The sequence below is a fragment of the Ceratotherium simum genome, chromosome 5 (genome assembly GCF_057802395.1).
Source record: "Ceratotherium simum simum isolate JZ-2026a chromosome 5, ASM5780239v1, whole genome shotgun sequence".
NCBI classification, from domain to species: Eukaryota; Metazoa; Chordata; class Mammalia; order Perissodactyla; family Rhinocerotidae; genus Ceratotherium; species Ceratotherium simum.
Window position 1 is genome coordinate 6,471,872 of NC_141904.1, and position 25,143 is coordinate 6,497,014.

Below are 25,143 nucleotides of genomic sequence, written 5' to 3' on the forward strand. Positions count from 1 at the left end.
CTGATGAAACAATCTTCTACTTGCTTGAAAAATATACACACATAAACGATAGAGAAAAGAGCCCTGGGAAGGCATGTGAAGTTTATTTTCCATCACATTAGCACATTAATGTGTGGTGGGTTTGAAGAAGTGGCACGAACAAGCGGCTACGCTGTCCTGTTGGTAATATTGACTTTTATGGGCAATTTACTTTTAAGTCTACAACATATGATTTAACACAGTTCTGCTTTTCCAAAGATGGAGTATGAAGGCGATCCTTGTTCAGTGAAACACCTAAAGAAAATAAATTATTTCACCATTCTGGTGATGGTTAAGGTGAGTAGAAATAATACTACTAGTTGCTTTATTTTCACCAGGTAATCATTTTTAAAGTGAAAGGTGATAATTAATTAGCTGCAACTAATTATTACTGGAAAACCTTGTATCGCTGAGTGGAAGAGGAGCGTTTCAACCAAATGATGAAATTATTAAGGTACTTTTCCCCCTCTTGTGAAAAAATCAGAGGCCTCAAACTTAAGACGTTTATAACATCATCAAATTTATTTTACTTCTGTTTCCCCAATTTAGGAACTGAAAGAGAGTGGCTTTCTTTTTTCCCTGCATGTTTCAGATGATGATGCTGATCTGGAAATCCAAGGCAGGTAACCTCACAGGTGACGGCTTCTCGTGGAGAGTGTGTCCTCCAAGTGCTACGATTTTCATGCCACCTGCCCCAGAGCACGTAAACTTCCAGAAAGCCCGTGGTTTTCAGGATAATATATGGTCAATCTGAAAAAAGAAAAAAATTAAATGCATGTATGAATCTGTTGTGGGAACAAGGCACATGTATAATGAAGGCAAGTTTTATGTGACCTGAAAAGGACTGGACCGTGAAATGATAAAATATTTAGAATTTTAACAGCCAAAGCACCATCTAGAGCAAATACATACAAGCAAGGCCGCCGCCTCAGAGTGATGCCCTGGCAAACTCTAAGATAGGATTTTATTGTTCCAGACCTCTATTTATCTACCAGCAGATGTCCCTATAAGGCAGTAATATCTTACAACCAGAACAGCTGATTATGAAAATCAGAAACTGAACCACTCATCATATTTCCAGACATTAATCGTATTAAATCCACCATGTACTTCAGAATGTTTCCAGAGATAGGTAAAATGCAGTGCAGTGCAAAAGTAAATTTAGTTTACTCTGGAAAACCAAATAGAACAAAATCCCTTTTTTTTAATTCTAGGAGTCCCCGACCTTTATCAGCACTAAAACTACTTTCTAAAGTAAAATAAAATTCTTGGTTGTGTCTGTGTTATCAGTTATACTTAAAGTATCCATTGAAAGAGGAAAGTACTGTGAACTCAGTAAGATGTTTAATTAAATTTGTATTTATAACTGGGTATAGTCTCTTTGAACATTTGCAAAATAACATAAACATACTATTTTACGTTTCCATGAGACACATTGCTGAACTTGCAGACAATTCAAGATGCACATACAGATTTAAGGATTCTAGCAATACTTCAGGCTGCCCAGAGGATCTGTAGCTACACATTGTGAAACAACAGTTTCTTCCATTCTGCTTTTCATTCTTTAGTGATATGCTGCTTCTTGATGGACGAAAATAGTGTAGAGTAAAATTGTTGCAAAGAAGTGAAAACTAGCTTATAAAGAGGTTCCTTCATTGATACAACATGCTAAAATACAAAATCAATATCAACACTAATTAGCATTTCTATTTTTAGAAGTAGTAGGCCCATTTGTTTTTCTCCCCTTATGAGAGGCAAATGCTATCTAGGTCGGAGAGATGACCTAGATGTAAGGAAAAATTATGGATTTTGAAACTAAACAAACCCAAACATGTAACTATCTTTGCCACTTTCTAGTAGTGTGAGTCAGGGCAAGTTATTCAACATCCAGCTTATGCTTCCTTCTTTGAGAATAACACTAGAAATCTCATGGAATCGGCACAAGCATTGAATAAGATCATTTATGGACCTGCTGGTATCCTACAGGAATTCAATAAATGCTAGTTCCCTTACTTCGTATTCCTCAATCAGTTCATTTACATTTTATGATCTCAATGACTATTAATTCATTTACATTTCAGGAGAAGGTGCAATTACTTCTTGTTGTGGGAGTTAGAGAACGGATTGTGGTCATGGAAGAAGCAACATCGGTGCTGGACTTAGAAGGATTTTGTCATGCAAACAGAGTTAGAGAAACTTTTCAAAAATTGTCTTCAAATAGTAGAAGTATTTAGAGACTTAAAAACAAGAGTTATAACAGTCAGTGAATCTTCTATTGCCGAGCTCCTCTTTCTCTGTGGAAACCATAAACCCTGGGGTTTCTCTCTAGTGATGTGCTGGGTTCCCCTCTAGTGATGTGCTGGGTTCCCCTCTAGTGATGTGCTGGTTCCCCTCTAGTGATGTGCTGGGTTCCTTTCTAGTGATGTGCTGGGTTCCCCTCTAGTGATGTGCTGGGTTGCCCTCTAGTGATGTGATGGGTCAGTATCACAAGGCCTGGACCTACTGGATGCACACTCATGGACAGTCCATTTCTCTCAATGATAAGTAATTTAAAGTACTCTCTTTATATAAAATGTAATAGAAAGCCAACTTCACACGTATTTTTAAGAGAAAATACAAGTCTTAAAATAAAAATCCTACCGTCATCTACTTGCTCTCTCTTTCTGCCATTATGAGCACTTGGGCGGAGATACTTTTAGAAACACACCTCACTGAGCCACACGAGAAGGTGGGGAAGCCTTTGGATGATCATTTTCATTAGACTATTAGAAAAGCAGAATTTTTTTTTCAGTTAGGTTTAGGAATAAAAATTTCTCCATACTGAAGTTATCACTGTATTTATATTGCAATTGTTACTACAGAGTTACTCATGGATCTCTATCACACATTTATGTACAGACCACTATATTCACTACTCACATGTTAGCAATATGTTTCTATACATCAGATAATACAGTAAAAAAAAAAAGCAAAATAATGGGAGAGAGCAGAAAATAGTGGGAGAAATATTTTTAAATATATACAAGTAGAGAAAAAAGTGAAGAGAGATACAGTGATGAAAGAAAAAAAAAATGATTGCATCAATTCCTCCTTTTTAAAAGGAGGATGCCTTTTAAAAAGGCATCCTTTTTAAAGGATGCCTCCTTTTTAAAAACAGATTTAAAAGGGTTTACAAAATTATATATAACACAAAAAAATACAAAATATGCGACTGAGAAAATGATGGAAAGGGGATAAAAGGGCAGAAAAAATAAGATGAAGCCAAAAGTAAGGAGAATATAGACAATGCATCCCACACAAAGTTCTGTACACGTTGTATCAATCGATTGCAAATTTTGTCCTGAGCTTTCTGGTAGACATCGCAAAGAGTGATACACTCATTTCTGTCCACTTACACATTCAGCAAATACCTGAGCATCTCCTATGTGCCATGCACTAGTGTAGGGGCTAGGGATAGTCAGTGAACAACACAGAACACTCTCCCGTTCAGTAGGAGGAGACAGACAATAAACAAACTAAGTGGGCTAAAGAGTATCCAGATTTGGAGAGCGCTATGAGAGAAAGTAAAACAAGGAAGAGTTGTGCCGGCAGTGGGAGTCCTTGCAATTTTAAAACGAGGTGGCCTCACTGAGAAAGTGATCGTTGAGGAAAGACCTCAAGGAGGTGAGAGTCAACCCTGAGATCTCTGAAGGAACCCAAGGGCAGGCAGCAGGATTAGCAAATGGGAGTGTGCCTGGCACCGACTTCCTGGTGATGAACAAAGGGATTTCTGAAGCTGAAGGTGGTGGGAATCAGGAGACACACGTCTCAACAATATCTCTTCTTTTCCCACAATCATGAGTTTGTCCCGTGGTGTTCTTAAGGTGTTCCCACTGGACTTCATGGTCTTAACATCAGGGAGCAACAGATGATGCTGTTCAGGGACAAGGATTTCTATATGGCTGTCTTAATCCAAGATGTAATTTAGCTCACCTGGAAAAGAAGTGCTAAGCTGTGTCAGGGAATCTACATATGCAGATTTGTATATGTATGCAATTGTGTGCGTTTTTCTGAAGAAATGTTCCTAGTTTTAAGCAAATTCTCAAAGGGCTCCATAACTGTAAAAGGATTAATAATCACTAGTCTAGACTGAAAGAACCGTATATCCTTCAGGCAATCTCTTTTTCAATGATTTATTCCTTTTTAATCCCTACTGAATTTTTTAGGAGAAGTGGATGGCAGGTTATGTTCTGCGGCTGAGTACAGACGGAGTCATGCTTTAATAATCACCCCAGAAAGGGTCAGGGAGAGGTAGTAAAAGGTAATAGCAAGTGAAAATGAAAATGAGAGGCCTGAGAAAAATACAAAAAGTGAAGTTCCATGTGTTGGAGAGTGAGTGTGGAGGAAGTTGCTAGGTGAGGATAGTTGCCTAGTCGTGGCTGGACCAGAAGGAGGTGTTGAGAAGAATGCAAGTGGTAGACCAGTGCTGAATGGGAAGCAGTCGTCAGCTGGTAAGAGTGAGGAGAAAGTGGGCAGCTAATTGCTGCAGGATCCTTACAAGATATAACATCATAAAGTCAATTTTCTCAGGAAGTCTTTCTCATTTGCTCTTAATCGAGGCAATTTACATGAAAAGTTTTGTAACAGCAAGTAGCATTCTAATATTAGGTACTTCTAGGAAAAAGCTACCAGACACTTACTTTAGTTTCCAAATTCACAAAAAGCATATTGCTAAAAGCTTTGAAATTGACATTATCTTGCTATTAACACAAACAGAAAGTAACACTGTAAATGAGAAATAAGATGATGAAGGAGGAAAAGAGAAGAAGCAGCAAAAATGGTTTGTATAAAACAAAAAGAATGGGAAGCAAGAAATAAAAAAACATTTCTCAAAGTCTGTGTACCTGATACTTGCATCTCATATTTTGCACTATATCTTTTGGAAATTAAAGTGGTCTTTACAAGTGGTTCATCATTAATAGCACAAGAGGAACAATTATAGACTCTGAGCTGTTTAGGTGAAGGAGAGAAATGAATTCTGGAGATCAGTCTGTAGACGCTGGGGCAGCCTGCCAGAAGGCTATGGGTCTCTTAGTAAGATGGCCATTTAAAATCGGACAGATCCCACCAACCTGGGACCCTTTTATAGCTTTCCACCTCTCCCTTGCCCTTGCCTCTCTCCTGTCCTCACCAAGGTGAAGAGATGGAAAAGAATAAACCACCTTTGCAGCCTTCTTCTACCCTGGGATTTTGAGATTGCTCCTGTTCCTCCCATCCACCCTTGAAAGGCAGAGATATTTAGTCAACACTCTTCTTTTTTCCAGCGACTCCTCTGCCTTTCAGGCATTACCAAACATATAATTAAGGAATGCTTTAAAGCTTGAGCAGGCTCAGTTTTTAACACACACCCCTACCATTTGAAATGCAAAATCGAAATGCTAATGAGGGTTTCCTTGTCTATCACCGTTTTCCCAAGCTGAGAAATGCTGGATGGCAAATATCTTCGGATTATCTCTTTGCATAGGTAATGAAAACCCCTGGATGTTCTATCCATACGGTAATTGTACTCATTAATTACAAGCCCCCAGTTTTCATGATGAAGGTAGATTCATTATTTTTACAGTGGGGTGGTGATTATTGAGCAAATGCCAAGCCTCATTTACAGGATAGATGGAATGATTCAAATCTATTCTTTGAAGATCTTTCCTCTGACCTCTACCATTACCCCTAAAACATAACTGGAGCCTTGACTGTAGGAGTGAACAGTTTCCTTGAAAGTATGTCTGGAGAGCAGGAAAGAACAACTTTGTGCCATGAAATGGGTCCTGGAAGGCAGCAAATTTCCCGACGAGGTGAATTGTTTTGTGACTCCACTTCTAACTGCTTGCTCAACATGTCCTGCACGACGCCCGCAGGAACCTCAAGTCTCTATGTCCCAACCAAAAGAGTCCACCTTCTCTGTTTTCCATCATATCACCCTTGTCGCAGGTGCTCAGGATCAAACTTCAATATATTTCGAAGTTTCCTTTCTCACTTCCCCCCATTTCCAATCAGTAGCCACGGTTTCTTTCACTTTCACAATATTTTTAGATGTGTGCTCTTCTTCACCAATGCCTCATCTCTTCAGGCTTTGAATTTTGTGATTGATCTTTCAGCCAGCAGTCTCTTGCCCTCTAGTGTACCTTATCAATTCAATTTTCTTGAAGTAATGGTTTGATCCAAAACCTTCACTGATACTCCTCCACCCAGGAGGGAGAGCTTAATCCACTCCCTGTCTCCACCCCCACAAACACCCAACCCTTGACTGGATTTAGTGACTCAATTCTAAGAACAGAGTATGGAAATGGGGAATAATAACTGTACAATGGAGTGATCTGCCTTAACCAAGTGATCAGGGTTAACATCACTAATGATAAGTATGTTGGTGTCATGTACCCCTGATGTGATGTGATGAGAAGGGCACTTCACTTCTGTGGTATTCTCCAAAACCCATAACCCCAGTCTAAACATGAGGCCGACATCACAGAGGTCTGTATTGAGGACATTCTACAAAATGCCTGACCAGCACTCTTCAGTATTCTCAAAGTTATGAAAACAAGGACAAACTGAGAAACTGCCATGGACCAGAGGAGACTAAAGAGATATATGACAAAAAGCATTATGATATCCTCTGTGGGATTCTAGAATAATAAAAAAAGGACATTAGTGAGAAAATTGGTGAAATCTGAACAAAGTGTGGCGAATAGTTAATAGTAATTTACCAATGTTAATTTCTTGGTTTTGACAAATGTACCACAGTTATTATATAAGATGTTAACATTAGTGGAAACAGTGAAGGGCACCTGGACACTCTTAATAGTATTTTTGCAACTTTTTTGTCAATCTAAAGTTATTCTGAGGTTAAAAATTTTATTAAAAAATAACTTTATTGTTTCTTGATTCCCAAATGCAGTTGTACATAAGAACTACTGTGAGAACTTTTTCAAAATATATATTTCTGGGTCATATCCTTGAAGATACTGTCGGGAGACAGGGAGAATCTCCCTCTGCCATTTTCTTTAAGGTTCTTATGGCTGGCCAAATAATTAACAAGACAGGTTAGCAGGAGAAAATAATACCAAGTTTAATAACATGTATACATGGGAGAAAGCAGGGACACTGCGTTTCTCAACACAATAGCAGAAATTCTCGTCTTAAATACCATGTTCAGCCAATGACAAAGGAGAATGTTGGGGGGGGGAGTCAGTTACAGGAGATTACCACTAAAGCACGGTAAACAGGAGTCAGGTTATTATGCAGATTTAAGGCCTCACCTTCCACATTGATAAGTCTCTAGAAATGAGGCCATCCCCCCTTTTCCCAATACAGAGAGGGAGATACCTTTACAAATGGAGATTTCCCTTATAAATGTCAATGTTTGTCTGGCAACTCCTCGCAGGGCCATCCAGAGAATGTGGCCAGAGAGACAGAACTTCCGATTTAAGATGGGCTTGTTGGTGCCTTTTCTATTGTAACATCTATTTTACATTATATTACAGCCATCAGATAGAAGATCTGTTCCAGGAAGGAGTTACTATGTCAAATTCTTTAGGCAGGTAGTGGGGGAGGTCAAATGTCCCTCAGAGAAAACAATCAAGGTGAAGAGAGGTATTTCAGGGTGGCCACATCTTGATGTCCCACAGTACTGACTCTGCAGGTCTGGGTGGGGTTCAAGACACTCCTTGTAAGAAGCCCTGGAACAGATTCTGACGTGCCGCGGGCTTGCTAATGACCGGCCTACAGAATTAAACTGTAGATTGCAGACAAGCCCCAGAACTAGTGGGCAACTTGAGCCTTTAAATGTTCACTTTCTTCTCTCACAACCAGAAAATAATTTCATCTTTGCTTAGCTCACAGGGCTTTCTAGAAGTCTCAGGTGTGCTTCAGGCTTGTTGATGACCTATCATCTCCCCGCTCTCTCTCTCAACACAGGTTAAAACGTAAAGACCCCTGTGTGGTATAGTGCAAGCCTCTTCTACACTTATCTCTTACCTAGTGAGAAACGAGTATATCTAATGACAGCATACGTTAGACAGACCAATTCTTTGAAAATAAAGGTTTTATTACTTCCCAGTTTATAGATTAGTCAATACCATAACGCTGATAAGTATTGTCCATCCGACCTGATTTAATGAATAGATAAGAACCAAAGGCAACTGCTCTTTAATTGACTTTAAGCAAATAGAAGGTGCTTGCAATTTAAGACAGTTCATGGACCCTCTACAGGTTAAATAGTGCTCTAGTTTTTTAAAAATATTAAAATAGCAAAAGCTCTCCACATATCTTTTCTGATTTAATCCTCAGAATAACCTTGGGAAGTAGAGAGTTATCAAATCCATTTCACAGATGAGATACTTTAGGCACAGATTGGTTAAGTAACTTGCCCAAGGTCACCCAGCTAGTCAGCGATGGAGTCAGGTGTACAGCCTGGGACATCTGCACCCAGTACGATGCACTGCTGCCCTATAGAAATACGCTTGACGAAGCTTTAAAGTAGCCGAATAGAATTTGTGACTTCAGCTGGGCCCAGACTGCACACAGTGCTCAAATGGTAAATTGTTGAGCATGGGTGTATACCACGAGCACATTTAGCTTAGATGCATAATATATTCTTCCATAGCTTATAAATTTTCATAAAGGATGGCCAGTGTTGTGTGTGTGTGATTTTTCTGTCATGTGTCTCTAGTATGCTACATTTTGATTCTTACTCACTAGGCAAATTTCCTGGATCTGAGAAATTCCCCAAGGATAGAAAAATCTGGGATCCAAAGCAGTATGCTTTGAAGGTCAGGGCAGGTGTGTGTTGGTAGGAGAGTAACATGAGAAAAAACCAGAGACTTCCTTTTAAAGCATTAAGGAGGTTAGGTGGAAAACATCCCAGGCTGATATCAGCTAACTCCAGGTCTCTACAAAATGACGGGATATTTTTGCTTGTAATGTGTTCTCAGGAAATTTCACCAAGCAAATAAATGAAACAAGCTTGTGTGGTCCTTCCTGAAAACCTCTAGTCTATTCAATAAGGAGAGCACCTGTTTAAGAACAGTCCGGGTGATCAATCACAGATGGTGGCATCAATCAAGGTGGCCTAGAGCTGGTAAGTGCAATTATTGGGTTGTCACCCTAGGGAGATATCTTGATCAAGGCTCCTCAAACCCACTATAAACCCTCAAATTCTTGCCCAAAGACTGCTGGACCTAATCTGAGGACTTAGCACATCTTATCCTTAGGGTATTGAAGGCCTTCTGGCAGGGCCTCATCCAATATCCACGGTAATGAACCCTTGTTCTGGTGAGATCTATTAATGGTGTGATGATGGAATACCTCCACTGCCAATTGGTAGCAGTCTTCACATACCACAAGTGAAAAGAAACAGAAACAAAAACCAAACTTGAGTCCTGTCCTCTCCTATTCCTGTGTATTATAGAATTTTACATAAATGAGAGTAGAAACTAGTTGTATCTCACCATTCAGAGAGATGCCTTCACTTGCTTAGGTTGATTTTTTTTAAATGTTATAAAATAGAATTTTTAAGACAATATCATAATTCAAAAAAGCATCAACAAATATATTTAAGACTAAAATGTAAATAATTCAGCCATCATTGTTGAATATTATTTTTAAATCGTGCATTCCTCATGGATAATTGATATCAGTTATTAGCTATGATGCTATCATCATAAAATATTTTCTTATTTTTCCTATATCAACAAAATGAGAGGAATCTATTTGGGTGCTAAAAAATCCAAAGCGCCTAAATTCTGGTATTAATCATCTAATTTCATTTCAAGAGCTATGTTAGTCCCCCTTCCTCCAAAGTGTACTGCACATTACACTCAATACTGTGTTCGCTCTTGGTACTCAACCACAGATCACCAACTGCTTCTCCCACGTTTGTGTCTTGCCATCATAGATCACACCTGGTATCGTTGATTAACATTTTATGTGTGCATATGATATCCTCCTCTTACCCCTGAATAAGTCCCTATGGGACAGGAGTTACCACCCTTTTTTGTGTTTTCATAGTTCTTATTCCATGTTACACTCAATTTATGTTTGGTAAATGACAAAGTCTGCAGGAAAACTGGTGCACTTATGCTTTGGGGACAATATGGGATCCTAAATTACAAGAATCCAGAAAGAGATGCCAGGTGTTTATGAATCTGGTGTGCAAGAAAAGTTAAACTTTCAATTCAGCAGGAAAGAAAGGTTTATTTAATAAACAATGCCGGCAACTTGCTATTCATTTAGAAAAAAATAAAATTCTTTCCCTATCCTATACTACTTTTTAAATTTTCCGATTAAGTTAAAGATGTAAATGTAAAAAATAAGGCAAGAATAATCTTAAAGTACTATCCAGGTGATAGTATTGACAACACACGAGTAGGGAAAACTTTTTTAACCAAGGCAGAAGACACAGAAATTTTAAAAAGGAAAGATAGACTTATTTTACTAAATTAAATTTAAAATTTATGCCTGACCTCTCAAAAATAGTAGGTAAATGATAAGCTTTTCTAAAAAACAAAACAAAAAGAAAACACATATCTTTATTGAACAAAGGGTTACTATCTATAATATACAAAAAACCTTACAGAATGAGAAAATAAACAATTCTACAGAAAATGAGCAAAGACTAAATCCATGTGGCCACAAAACTTGGGAAAAGATGTCCAAGTACACTAGCAGCAAGAGACATGCAAATTAAGGTAACAGGGATATATTACCTTATTCCCACCAACCTGACAAAACAAAAAGAACTCTTTCTGCCAGAATGCAGAGGAAAGGGGACTTGCATACAGCTGGTGATGTGAAATGTTATAGCCTTCTTGGAAAACAATCTGACAATGTCTATTAAAATTAACACTACAGAGACTGTATCTTAGCAATTCAATTCAATTCAATTCTTTCATAGAAATAAAAACACCAGCCAACAAAAATACGCATACCTAAATGTTTACTACTGCCTGGGTAAATATCATGAAACTAACAAAAATAATGAATCAGAGAGTATATGAGTTGACTTGGAGGGGTGGGCCCTAGGTATTATTGACTGAGAAAGAGTAGAGAAAAGGCAAATATGATAGCATCCAATATTTGTAAAAGAAGGACAAGCCTTTCTACATTTGTAGGTATATGTAATGGTAGGTATGACTATTCGCGTATTTCATATAATTAAATGAAAGTGGAAAAATTATAGAAGGATATTTACTAGGTTGTTAACATGGGACATTGTTCCCTGGGAAGAAGATGAGAGGGCAAAGAGGAAGAGAGGACTATCAAAAGAAATGCTGTACCTCAAAAGGCCAGCAACATACTGCCAAGAGTTAGAGAGAGAATGTGGAGGACTCTGCTGGTGAGGATAGGTGTCTGCTGGTGGCTGGATGAGAAGGAGCATTCCATTTATATAATTATGTAAAATTATGTACACAGACATACTTGCAGAATTTTTAAAAATGTGATAAAATACAGTGAATTTGGTTATTCTCTAGAATATCTCAGCAGTGTCGTGTCTTCACTGAATCACCAGTGGTTTCATTAAGTGGTCATACCAGGCTCATTTGTCCATCCATCTCCTGAATAAAAATAAAGGAAAGCTTCGAGTTCAGCCTAATCGTTTTGATTTTTTTCTTTTAAATGTATAAAAGGAGAGGTACTTTGAACAGAAACTCCATAGAGATAGCGTGATACAGTGGAAACACACTAGGCTTTGAAGTCAGACTTACTGAGGCTCCCAACCCAGCCCTGTCATTAATTAGTTGTATGACCTTGGACAAGTTGCTTAACGTTTCTTGCCCTCAGTTTATTCAGTTCTAAAATGTGGAGGACACCCACGTGGGAGGTCTGTGCTAGGGACTGAATTTTATAACGTGTGTGAGCATGCCTGGCGAAGTGCTCAGGACCTTGCAGGACTCAGCAGGTTACATGAAAAATAAATCAACATAAACTAGAGACCTGGATAATTGGAAGCCAGAAAAATCATGTAGTGCTGAATTTAATGGACATTTTTGATGTAGAAGCCATTTGAAAGACGATTGTGCACAATTAGTCGTCTTCATTCCCTGTAACACCAAGGTGCAATAAATAATCTTGGAATCGCCTGCCTGAGATTCAGGTCTGCACAGTGGGATCTCTCTCAGCCTTGGCTGGCTTGCCTGTCCGTTCCGATTTGTTTTTATATATTGTACAGCTGGATCATGCTTTCAGCTACACCAAGTTGTCCTCTACAAAGGAAGAATTTATAAAGTCCTGTGGTTTTCATTTCATGAAAAGTGGATGTAATTTTTGAGATCATTCAGTTAAGATTATAGGTGCTTTTCCCTAATAGAAATTTCTTCTTATGTATTGGCCACATTTTTAAGAAAATAGGTTTACTTGTACACTAAATCCATCCAAACTGGAGGCCTGGCAAGATAGGAGCCAGATAAATAAGATAGCACTAAGTTTATTAGGTATTTTTGATATAGAAAGCTCTACAGAACATGATTATGCACAATTCATTTTTGGAAGAAAACTTCCACAGTGAATTAAGCTGGGAACTATGAAAACTGACATTTGGAGACATTTTAAATATTATTATGAAGTTTAACTTGACTGAACACTGAAAGAAATTTAGTGCAGTCTTTATGTATGTGGCTTATTCGATTTTAATTTGTTCTATTATATTTAAAGATTTTGCTATAATTCATAATCCAGACATCTTTCTGCTGTTCGGTTTTTCCACTTACAAAACAGAATCCACCTAGGAACCCTTTAGAGGCATTGTAACAGGGCCCCTCCAGCATCTTTTAAATTAGTCCACTGTAAAGCATCAGTTAATCCCATATATTTCGTTTTTCCACTGGCAATTACAATTTTCCTCCTCTGTTAGAATTTCCCATCTGGGAAAGCTCCTTCTCCATATTTTTCTAATGACATTACATTCTTTTAAAGAGCTTTAAGCCTCTCCTATAGAGCAACACTAACCAAACTAAAATACTTCAGGAGGCAAAATTGGAAACAGACCTTCTAACCGGACTAACCCTGGCAATTCATGAAACCATTCTTTACTTTCCTCTGGTCATTGCATCATTTTTGGTAAAAATCTGGTCTACTCTGAACAGTCCTAAAGGCTGGGACAGGCTGGTTAGCTGGGCTGCTGTTCAGGTCCGGGTCGCTCTGTCTGCTGTAGACCAAAGCGCCCGTGTTGACTCCTGAACCGTATGTGCTTGTTTTTGCTCGTCCAGCTCTTGAGAGGTGTTGTGGTTCTTCTAAATGGCTCCCAGGTTTGCTTTTAAAAAGTACCTCTAAAATTTTGACTTCAAGAATAGGATTCATGTGCTATATCTTTTCTTCATTTCTATGAATTTCTTTATGTTGTCAACTTACAAAATGAGCACTTCCTTATTGAAACTGGTAAAACAATATACAACAAAGATGTGATAAAAATGCCAATTATCATATATTCTTGTCACTCTGGTTCTCATAAGATTACTAATTTTGCTTTTCTACTTGCTCATGCAAATGAATACAAGCACATAAATGCAAAAAAAAGTGTAATTTGGTTGGTTGGTTATTTTATTTCAGAACAGTAACATAAAATATACATTTCCTTTCAGCTTGTTTCTGCTTTTGTTCACTTGATACACCATGGATAACCTACATATCAGTAGATATTCATCTATGGGTTTTTCTGCTTTGATACACATACATAAATTTGTTCAAAAATGGAAATAAATAATACAAATTGGTTTCATATTTTTTAGAATCGCATCTTTTTCTTTTCTGTTTAGATGTATGTCCCTTACTTTGGCAATTAACCTAACACATCCTTCTCCCTTGACCTCGAAACAAATTCTGCCTCTGTTTTTTGGTCCCCACTTTTTGGGAATGATGGGCACACCCGACATTTGAGCAGTTAAGACAAAGATTCCTCATCACTTTTAACAGTGCTTCATTGCCTGGATTCCCAATTAATATTAAATGCCAGATAGTAATTAAGTCACTCAAGAAATGGAGCCAACTCCCTCAGATTTTAATATGACCGGCCTGTTATTCCTCAGATCATATAGATGCTTGATGAAAATCTCAGCGGTGAAAGCTGAGTGAGCTATTAAGATAACAAGAAGGGTCGATAGCTAGAATCCCATCTACTTCTCAAGCTGCTTGACGTGGAGGCCATGCTCTATGATTTTTCCCCGAGGAATGTCATGCTTGTGAATTATACATAGGGTCTGCTCAGATCAGTGAAAGGTTAACCTATGGGAATACCAATCCCAAGAAAACAGTTTATCTCACAAAATATTTATATTTTCATTAGGTATTCTAAACATTTTTTTCCTCGAGTCTTGTCTCCCATCTTCACAGATGCTAAGTCTCGGCATCTGTAATGGCATATGGACACTGTGATATGCTGCTCAGATGCCCCTTCAGGAGAGAAGGACTTGTCACGTCCGCTGCTGAGAGTAGCACCAGCAGTCGACCCTCTTCAGGGATTGTCTCGGCTGAGACAGCCACCTTACCCACCGTCAAACCTTTTATAGGTTTAGAGGTCAGCCCTGACTCAGGACAGCTCTGACGGGGCACCCCTCTCTCAGAACTTCCTGGGTCAGCAGAAGCTTCCAATGAGACTACCTTCCGCTCGAATTCTCCAGCTTCCCCATCCTGCTTCCTGCCTGTCCTTCCACCTGAAAGTTCTCGTATATAAAACCGAAGTCATCCTTTCCCCAAGACTGCCTCTTCTCTTTTCTTTTAAGAGAAACGTCATTTATATAAGTTTGAAATCTCTTGATCACTTCAAGATTTTCCTTTCCTTCACTCCTTATGCCTGTCAGTCAGGTTTTCCTCATTTATTCCATCACAATGTCTCTCCTTCCTTTTCCCTGGTCTGGATTTTCGGTGCTACACCTAGATGACGGTAATGCCAGCTTCTCTCTCTACAGCTCTGTCCTTGCCGTCTATTTTGCACTCCACAGTCAAGTATTCTTCCTAAACAAATTGCTAATTATATAATATAATGCACCTTCTCAAAGCCACCAGACTGGTCATTATTGTCCTTCACCAACATGTGCAGTTCTCCTGCCTCTGGCTCACGGTAGAATTGCCCTTCCCTGCTTTCATGAAACTAGACATGACCATGTGACTTGCTTTGTTCAATGGAACGTTGGTGAATAACTGTCACCAAGGTGAAGAGCCCGTGTGTGCATGCACGGCTTTTCCTGTCCCCTTCCCTGGTGACGTTTTAGATGGTGGGGACATTTTAGAGGTTCAGACTGTGCTCTGGATGAGGACAACACGGAGAAGACCCCCCACCAACTCCAGGTGACCGTGCAGCAGGAACCATAGGTAAACTTTTTCTTTTGTTTTAAGCCACCAAGATTTTTGTTTTAAACCTCAGCATTACTTAGTCTATCCTGTGTCATTCACGTTCTTAACTGGCAACCAGGATAAAGTTAAATTTCTGAGTCTTTCCTTCAAAATCCCCCTCCACCTGCTCCTAACCCAACTTTCCAATCCTGTCTCCCACTCTTTTCCTAGATGAGCCCCAGCTCTAGCTAATCTGGTCTCCTTTCTCTATGACTTGTTCCAGAGTCACTGTTGATCGCTTCGTTCTACTTCTTGGAATTCCCAACCTATTGTCCTTTCCCATTCAAATTATTTGCTGCCTTCAAGCCAAGTTCAACCCTGCCTTCTCCACAAAGCTTCCCTTGACCACCCCAAGGTCATGTGGCCTTCGGAAGTCATGTGATATCATGTGGACTATCCCTGTTACTGAATGCCTGTCTCTAGGTGGCAGATAGAACATTACGATTCTCCTTTCCCTTGCCCTCAAAAAGCAGTATGACTATATTCTGAAATATGGTTTCAGAATTATCTGAATCTTTATATTCCTTATTTACTGGCAAACGATGTGCCCATTCTTCTATTCAAGCATCTCTCTAGAGACAGTAAATGACCACCACACAAATGCATCATATCAATAATGCCAGCTAAATGATGTGTAATTACTGTGATAGATGTGGTACATTTTTAGTATTTATGCAGAAAGCTCATGTGCTGTATATTTAATATTATTGTGGCTCCTAATATTGTAGGCAAAGCCCCTACATCTTTATTAATAATCTACTTTAGGTAGGCAATTAAATTTCTTTAGAATAACAAGTTTGTTTCTTACTTACCTTTCATGTCCCTTAAAAGTTTTTTCTAATCTTAGCCATCTAATAACTTTATACCCCATCTGTGTAGGCAGTAATATTGATTTTTATTTCCTACATGTAGGCAAAGTCTTAGGTAATCTTACAGTATTTGACATTAATATTGATTTTTATTTCCTACATGTAGGCAAAGTCTTAGGTAATCTTACAGTATTTGACGTTAAAAAACTTACATATCCGATTTCAATCAACTTTAATGGAAACAGGGGAAACATCATGGACATGTTTTACTGATAAAATACAAAATTTGTAAAATAATTTTAAAATCAGTATATAAGTAATGCCCTTATATAGTAAATAATACCCTTTGTTTAATTTTCACATCATGTGTGTGTATGTGTGTGTGTATATATATATATAAATAAATGTATACATGTAGAGAGAGAGAGAGAACAAGCAATAACTTCTGTTTTCTGCTCCAAATATTTTCTTGATTGATAAACTTGGAATAAATCGTTGTGGTCATTAATCTTAATTGAAGATAATGAATTTAAAGTTTTATTCTCGGATATTGACACCATTTTGTTTTTAACTTTTCTTAAATTGTTAAAAGTGATTTGTTTTAGACCATTCTAATATTCATTCAACAAACATTTGTTGAGCACCAGCTAAGTGCCAGCCACTGTGCAAGTCACCAGCGATGTAATGATGAATAAAATAGTCTTTGCTTCAAACTACTCACAAGTCAATGAGATCATTAGTGATTGTAGCTGTTGCACCCACTGCCCCAATCATGATGTGATTTAGGAGTGATTTCCAAGCTTAGAAAATTTCCTGTAAACTCTGTTTATGAAGAAGCAGAACCCTACCTTTGCTCCCTGTGGACAATTGTGGCATAATAGAAATAGTACTGAGCTTAGAATCAAGAGAGTGAAATTCGCATACTGGCCTAGCTACTCCGTTACCTGTCTCCCTTTTGCAAAACGATTAATCTTTCTGAGTATTTCTCAATCCTGATATCACCATCATATTTATCTCAGAGGCTGTATAGAGGATTAGAAGTTAAGAGCTATGAAAATAATATGTATATTATTTATAATATTATAAATAATAGTCAAAATAATAATTATTTTGAAGTTTCTGATACTCTCCACGCTAAGCAGCTCCTTTCTCTCTTGAGTTTTGTGGAGGAATAATCACACGAGGCCGATTTCACAGCCTGAATCTTGTAGCTGAAACTTATCACCCTTATCATCATCATCATCACTCTAGTTACAATTTTGCATGCCTTCTATATACCATATGGTGGCCAGACTATATGTTTAGATCAGTGTTTCTCAAGCTTAGCTGCACATTGGAATCACATGGATAGCTTTTAAAAAACCAAATACCCAGGTTCTATTTCAGACCAATTACATCAGAATCTCTAAGGGAGGGACCCAGCGCCAGTACCTTCTAAAGCTCCCCAGGTGATTCCAATTAAGTTGAGAACAACTACTTTGATTAATTATCTCATTAAATCTTTATAAAAACCCTGAAAGTAGAGATGTTCATTTCTACTTTGTACAGAGGAAACCTAGGTTCAGCAAAATCAAATACTTGACTCAATGTCACATACCCAGTCAGTGGCAGAGTTTGGATTCAAACCCAAGTCTGTCTGATTTCAGAGTCCATGTTCTTTTTCCTAAGCTCTATTAACATAGTATCAACTCTTTTGCCTGCACTCCAAAATGGAAGTTCTAAGATAAGAGGACTCTGGGCTCAGCTTAGTGGCACATTTTTAGGATTTCCCCTTCTTAATACAGTATGTTTTCTGTAGATAAGGATTAACAATTTAACTTAATTGAGATGTTAGGGAAGTTTAGGGATGAAAATGTTCCTATTTCAGCTAACAAAGCAAGGATCCTCATTATTTGATATAAATAATGAGTATGATAATGCAATGCTGTGTGCAAAAATGTGGGCAAAGGTGAAAATGAATGGAATATAAGTTTAGCAATTGTTTTTAGAAAGCAAGTAAAAATGTGCTTTTAGTTACAATTAGTTACAACATACATTTTTTCATTTCTTTATCTCCAAACTTTATATGTTATTTTATATTTGGTTGGAATCTTGTAAATAGAAATAGCATAAAGTTGAATTTTTAAAAATCCTGTCTGTGAGTCCCAGACTTTGTTTTTTGAGTCTTAGTCTTTTAATAGCTAGGTTTAACCCAGTCACATTTATTGTGCTTAAAAATATATTTAGGCATATTTTTGCCATATTATTTTGTGTTTTATGATCATTGTTCCTCTTCTATGTTTCTTTTTTCTTTTCTATCTTCTTTGATATTTTTTAAGTCTTATTTCTTTCATATTTTTTTCTTTACAGTTTTGGAAATTGCACTAGTTAGGGTCCTTATTTGCAAAGAGCAGAAACAAACTCTAGCTGAACTGAGCAGAAAAGACATTGATGAAAAGATATTGAGTAGTTACTGTAATTAGCTGACAAGATTGTGTACAGTGGGGTGAACTGTTGAGGTAGTTTCTTTCTGATTGGCTGCAAGCTTAAAGAGATTGATAAGGGTCAAATACAAATTTTAATGAAACTCATTTTAGTGAATTACCTATAAAAAGAGTTACTATGTGTTCCTGTTTATGATTGTCATCCCAGATTAATTAGCAGTAATGCCTATATTTATTATACAAAAATAGTATATAGGATTCAGGATGATTGTTACCTGGTTTGAGGTGATGGGTTGTGGTAAAGGTACTCTAAAATCAGATATAAGTTATCTAGGTCATAGCTTTTCTTTTGGGTGGTGGGTTTCAAAGACGGTTATTATGTTACCAAAAATGAATAAACGGGTGAAAGAAAGAAAGCAGGACATGTATAGACCAAGTATAGGTAAGTAGGAATCAAGGAACATGAATAATCCAATTTTTTGCATTAACTTGCAGGTTAAGAAAAAAATACATAAAGTTAAACCAACAAGAAACTAGCATCTCTAGACTATACAAGGAACAGAGATTATGTATAATTTGTTACCTAACTCAGCTTAAATTTACTTTCTTATGACAGCGAAGAGGTAATCAGGCCTCAACACTTCACCGCATTGTACAGTCAGTCTTGTAAGCTAATTTATCTCACTTTTTTTGAATCAGAAACTTTGCTTGTTGTAACTACATTTAACAAAACTAAATGCTGAATTTCAACATTTATGCCATGATAGAGTTTTCCAGAGGTGAACACTGCCTCGGGCTTGACGCGACCTTTGCCCCACCAGGCATCCCTGAGCAGCAGATCACCCTTGTGCTCTCCTGGCTGGATTCCACTCGGAAGTCTGTGACTGACACACTACACTCTCTCCCCCTGCACTCGCCTGATGAAGTCCTTTGTATCCTGTCATTTTCAACGTAGATGTCACCTGGGAAACCTTTCCCCACCTCCCTACTACCTACCTCTGCCTGGGCTAAATTAATCTCTCTGTGCTCCAATGTCTCTAAATTGTAGAATCTAGAAGATTAAATGTTTGCAAGACTTTTTCCCCATTAGACTGTGTGCTCCAGAAGAGCAAAAAACTATGCTTCATTCCTTTTTTTATCTCCTTAATTTGACTCCACATCAGATTTCTATGGTTTCTTCATTTATAAATGCATTTCTTATGTGCAACTTATGAGTCGAGTAGGAAAAGAACACCCGGCTTCTTCACTTTTGTGCAACTATAGTTTACAACTTAAAAAAATAACGCACAGTTATGTTTATTGGATGAATGTGAAGTAATTGCTGCAAATCATTTACATTCCAGCAGCTGACTGCCAGCCCACCTTAGTCAGAGACACACATGCTATAGCCATGGCTACTATTTCATCTGACAGCAAGGCCACCCATCTTACTGGAAAGGAGCTCATTTTTCAATCAGACATAATGAACACTTAAGGAAGTGCTGTACTTGAGAGAAAGCATTGCTTCATGGAGTTTATGTCAACCCACTGACCATACGTAAATATTCACATAGACACCTTCTGCCTCTCTTGTCAATGAGTGGGCTTTTGCTTTATATTTCTGGAACTATGCTTTAGAGTTGCTTCAAAATATTAGTTAGCAACAAAATACACCCTATTGCCAATGTAGCTTGTAATCAATCAGTTAAGAACAACTAACTCTCCCGGAGAGAGTAACTGTATCATGAGAAGGGATTGGTGTTGGGATTTGTGTCTCTTCTGTATTGGCACAGAATATGAATGACGGCAGTGTAAGGAACCTAGCAAAGCAAGAACACTCTTTAAAAAATTTCTTGAGGCTATTTCCCCTATTCTCTCAAGACATACTTTATTCTCTGCTAATAAATATGGCTCGGAGAGAGAGTGTGGTTAGTGGAAAGGGAATAGAATTTAAATTGAGACAGAAGAGACTTTAAATCTGGGCTTCAGCCTCACCTGAGCAAGTTACTTCACCCTTATGAGCCTCAGCTTCCTCTTCTGGGAAGTGGAGATAATGGTACACTGAAGGTTAGTGGGAGGGCTCTTGAGGCACTGGGCGCAGAATTTGTGTGCAACGACTAATTGCCATTATTGTTAGACACGGTAGGAAGAGAAGAGACCTAAGTCTTCGCATGTCCGTCTTTTCCTTTCTTCATTAGATGGGCTTTGGTTTTAGAGCTGTATGTACATCTCATCTCATAATGAGTATTTGTGAGGATTAATGAAGCTCTTGATAGACCACCACTCGCAAATAGCGAAAATAGTCTTTGTGTGACGTGAGTGCTTTCTGTTTTCTGAGTAACAGCTGGGGCTTGTAACTGTTCTGATTGTAAGCAGTCTGCTCATTTTGTATAGAAGGTTACAAAACCAGTAAAAACAAGGTGATTTGGGAGTAAAAGTGTTCCTTAATACCTTGAATGCACGTCTTATCAGGTGAAAGAAAATCTGTTCATTTTATTCAGAATTGGGCCCATCAAAACACTGTATACAATAAACAATTCTAGATTTAATCTACATTTTTTGCCTGCTTTAGATATACATCTTTATTTCTGAGGCTAGCCTGAAACTTCTGATGTGTGCTCACTGTGCATACGGTAGAGGCAGTGCTGGGCGACAGACTGGTTGCTGGTGTGCGCCCTACCCTGGCCCGGGTGATATATTTGTTTCTTTGTGCAGATCTGTAACTCTTTCCCCAAGGCTAGAATTGCCAACCAAAAATAATCCTTTAGGTTTTGTTTAGCTCCCGTCTAATCTCTTCAAACATGTAGGTGTTATTTTTGGAAAAAACTTTCTTCCTGATTCTGAATGAGGATTTAGTTAAATGCCTGTTTAAGAATTGATGAGTAATTTAAAGGATTTAGGAGAACATTCTGTGCTATTATATGCAAATACATGCCATGCATGGCTCCCTATGTCATTAACCTGGCAGTCATTTCATGCATGACTCCCCATCTTATTAAGCTAGCAGTATGGAATATTTGATTTACTAAACTGGTATGAACTACTTAGTGTGCTAATATAGGAAGATAACTTTTAAATTTCTTTGGAATAACTATCTTCGAAACAGATTCTTGAAGACAATAACATTATTTTGACAGCTGTGCTCAGTTTCTAAAAGTCTATTTTAGGAAGCTTCTTATAACTGTTGGAAATGTACCTGTGTGATTTGAATGAACCATACAATAATTGAAAATGAAAACCATCATAGCAATAAGGGCCTTTAGAATTCTGTAGCAAGAGATTCAACAACACAGGTAAATAAATTTGGTGGAAGCGTTCGCTTCTAGACAGGATGTTTAACAGTGTGTGGTTGCCTGAGAGTCTGCACTAGGCTCCCAGTTACCATGATGCTCTACAAACTCTTTCTACAGCCGAGGCCCCCCTGGCTTTCCTGGTTTTCGTTGCCATAGCAGCATTCATTGGCCATGGGATTTACAGGAAAAAAAAAAAAAAAAAAGAAGGGGGAGGGGGCTGCATATTCGTAAAGTTGGTGCAGTGCCAAATGTAGCAGGAATTATAAATGCAGTCTGCTGGATTCTTCCTTTAGTGTCCATTTCAGCTGGCGCCTGATGTCACCCACATAATCACAAACCACTCTGTCATCATTCAGACCAGCTGCATGAAATGAGACAAAGGGAAATTTAGCAGCAAAGGAGGGAATGGTAATTTAAAAGGCTTTTAAATGATGTTTTCTGTGTTCCTCAATCAACAATATTTTAAAGCCTTTAATTTTTTTTTCCTACAATAGGATTTCCTTGTTGTTGCTGGCTTGACTGATGACATATTAGCATTAAGTTGGCCAAAAAAATGTCAGCGACTAGAAAGGAGGTCAAATAGATAAATCCAAAAAGGAGTAGAAAGGAAATATTTATAGTAATCTTCATTTCTGCTGGTTTTTTGCATTCAAATTATATAGGCAAATTTTCTTTCACTCTCTGCTGAAAGTATAATTTTTGAACCACAAATGTTTAATGTTCATCAGCTGTGCCCCTCAATAAACACAGCCAGATTTGTGACGTTGTGTTCATTGTTTCTCTAGTCGTGACACGTATTTCAGAGTTCACAGGGAATGGTAAAAAAATGTTCATGGGGGAAGAAAACCAAGTAAATAATCCAGGGAAGTTGGTGAACTGTGACATGTGTGGGCTCATGTGAGCCATGAATATGTAAGGGGACTGGCCAGGGCAGGGTGGGGGGAGGGGAGGGAATGTCAGGTGGGGAATTTGTCCGAGAGAGGGAATACACAATGTGTGTACTTGTAGCAGTTCCAGGATTTTGGCAAGTACACTAGGATATACAAATGGATGAAGTTTAATCTCTTAAAACTGGAATAGTTTATTGGTAGATGATTGGAAACAGAGAGGTCAGCTATGAGAGGACCATTAACGTTTGGCTGAGTCTTTTATTAGTTAAAAAATTTCTTCTTTGTGACCTCTTCATCCCAAATGGTTAATAGTGCCTGCATGTAAGGACAGACAATTACGTGAATGGCACAGAATAGAGATGGCAGATATTGACTCCCCATTATCTGGGGAATTGGTGAACCACAGAGGTGGCAATACGAATCAGTGGGGAAAGGAAAGAGTGGGCCAGTGACCATTTGGGGACAGTTTGGTTATCCATATGGAAAAAAATTAAAAGAATATTCATACATCACATCATAGGAAAAAAATAGAATTGACTAAAGACTGAAATTTGAATAAAAGACTCTAAAATCTTTAAGAAAAATATAGGACACTATTTTTATGAGTTTAAGGGAGGTAAGTGTTTTTTAAACAAGATATTACAGTACAAATTTTAAGGGAGAAATAATATGGCTTGACAAAAAGCAACATAAACACAGTGAGAAGACACGGTAAAGTCTAGGAGAAGGTATTTTCAAGGCAATAGCTGACTGAGGATTGTTTTGCAGAATAAATAAAGCATTCTTATAAATAAATAAGAAAAAGATTTTTTAACAAACCTCAATAGACAAAAACGGCTAAACAATATGAACAGGTCACCCACAGAAGAACCTTGAACTGCCAACAAACATGGCCAGGTGCTCGATCTCATTAACAGGGAAACGCAAAGGAAAACAAAAATGATAAAACGCTTATCAATAACACTTAACATTTATCTATTTTATAAATATCAGACTGGCAAAAATGCAAGGTCTGACAATGCCAAGTGCTGGTGTAGATTTGGAAGAATAATGCTGGTGGGAGTTTAAACTTGTATCAGGGCTTTGGAAAACAATTTGTCAAAATGCGTGAAAGTTTACAATGTGCCTCCTGCAGGCCTGGGTAATTCTGTATCACACAAAACATTACAGCATTAATTAAATTGGAAACAAATATATCATGGCATATTCATATTGTGGGATATTACATGTCCATTAAAATGAGCGAAATAGGTAAAAGTTTTAATAGATGAGGAAAAAAAACTTGAGCAGGAAACGTTAAGTTTTAGAATCAGACATAAAATATATCATCTATGATAACATAAACATACTATTCTGTTAATATATAATATATATTAAAATATAAAATAAGCTATTTATGGATACATGACCACATAGTAAAAGCATAAAAACACGGGTAGGAAGAATATACTCCCGATAAAGGAAAAATGGGCAAGGACATAAGCAGGGGCAGAGAGCACCCGAAGTGCTGGCTGAGGGAAGGACACCGCACCACCTCGGAAGTGGTGCTGCCAAAAAATATCAGACCTGAATCTGATTAAGTCTCGAGACTGAAAAACAAGTTTATAGGAAATACTGAGGACAGAGGAACCTTTCACCTCTCACCATGGGGGTGTACTCAGTGAAATTCTAACTCTGGGAAACTCTATATGTAACTAACTCAATGTCTTCAACAAAAAAAATTGCAAGCAAAAATTGTAAGCCAAACAAGGCGAAAGTTGAAGAGATTTAAAAACCCGATCAGCCAATGTCAATGTAAGAGCCTCACTTAGATCCTGATTCAAACAAAGAAACTGTCAAGCTACATGTCTGGGACAACTGGAAATGTAAGTACTGACTGGAGATTATATGTTATTCTAGGTGTGATATTGGTAATACAATCTATTTAGGACTAAATAGTAAATAATTAGGAGAACAGTGGAGAGGCACGCAGGGCAGTCTCGGTTCTTATTTTACTGCAAATCAAAAGTAGGGAGCGATCAGCTCTGAACACCCTCTAGAGTGGTCAGAAAAGGCTTATTCACTCATTTGCTCACTTAACACATATGGAGAGGAGCTTGGATATATCACGTGCCATACTCTTTTATGCCTTGGAGATGTCAGTGAGCTAAAGGGAAAAATATCCCTGCCCTCAGAGAATTTGCACTCTATGAGGGAAACACAGACAGTAAACAAATAAACATGCAGATAAATGATGTGTCCTTGGTGATAAGAAGTAGACAGAAAAATAAAGTGGTCCAGGGAATGACAAAGGGGAGGGCTATTACTTTATATTTATATATGTATTACTTTATATATTACGTCTATATTTATATACTCAGGGAAGGCCTCACTC

General features: G+C 37.9%; 1 long non-coding RNA gene across 1 annotated transcript in view; it reads right to left on the reverse strand.

The window, feature by feature from the left end:
* Positions 1-523: 523 nt before the first annotated feature.
* Positions 524-25,143, reverse strand: part of LOC147916955 (uncharacterized) — a 58,193-nt gene continuing 33,573 nt past the window's right edge. The window contains exons 2-3 of the long non-coding RNA XR_015552346.1: positions 2,659-2,780; positions 524-768 (exon numbers count right to left, since the gene is read on the reverse strand). This is a non-coding gene — a long non-coding RNA (uncharacterized LOC147916955). The remainder of the gene's footprint in view (positions 769-2,658; positions 2,781-25,143) is intronic.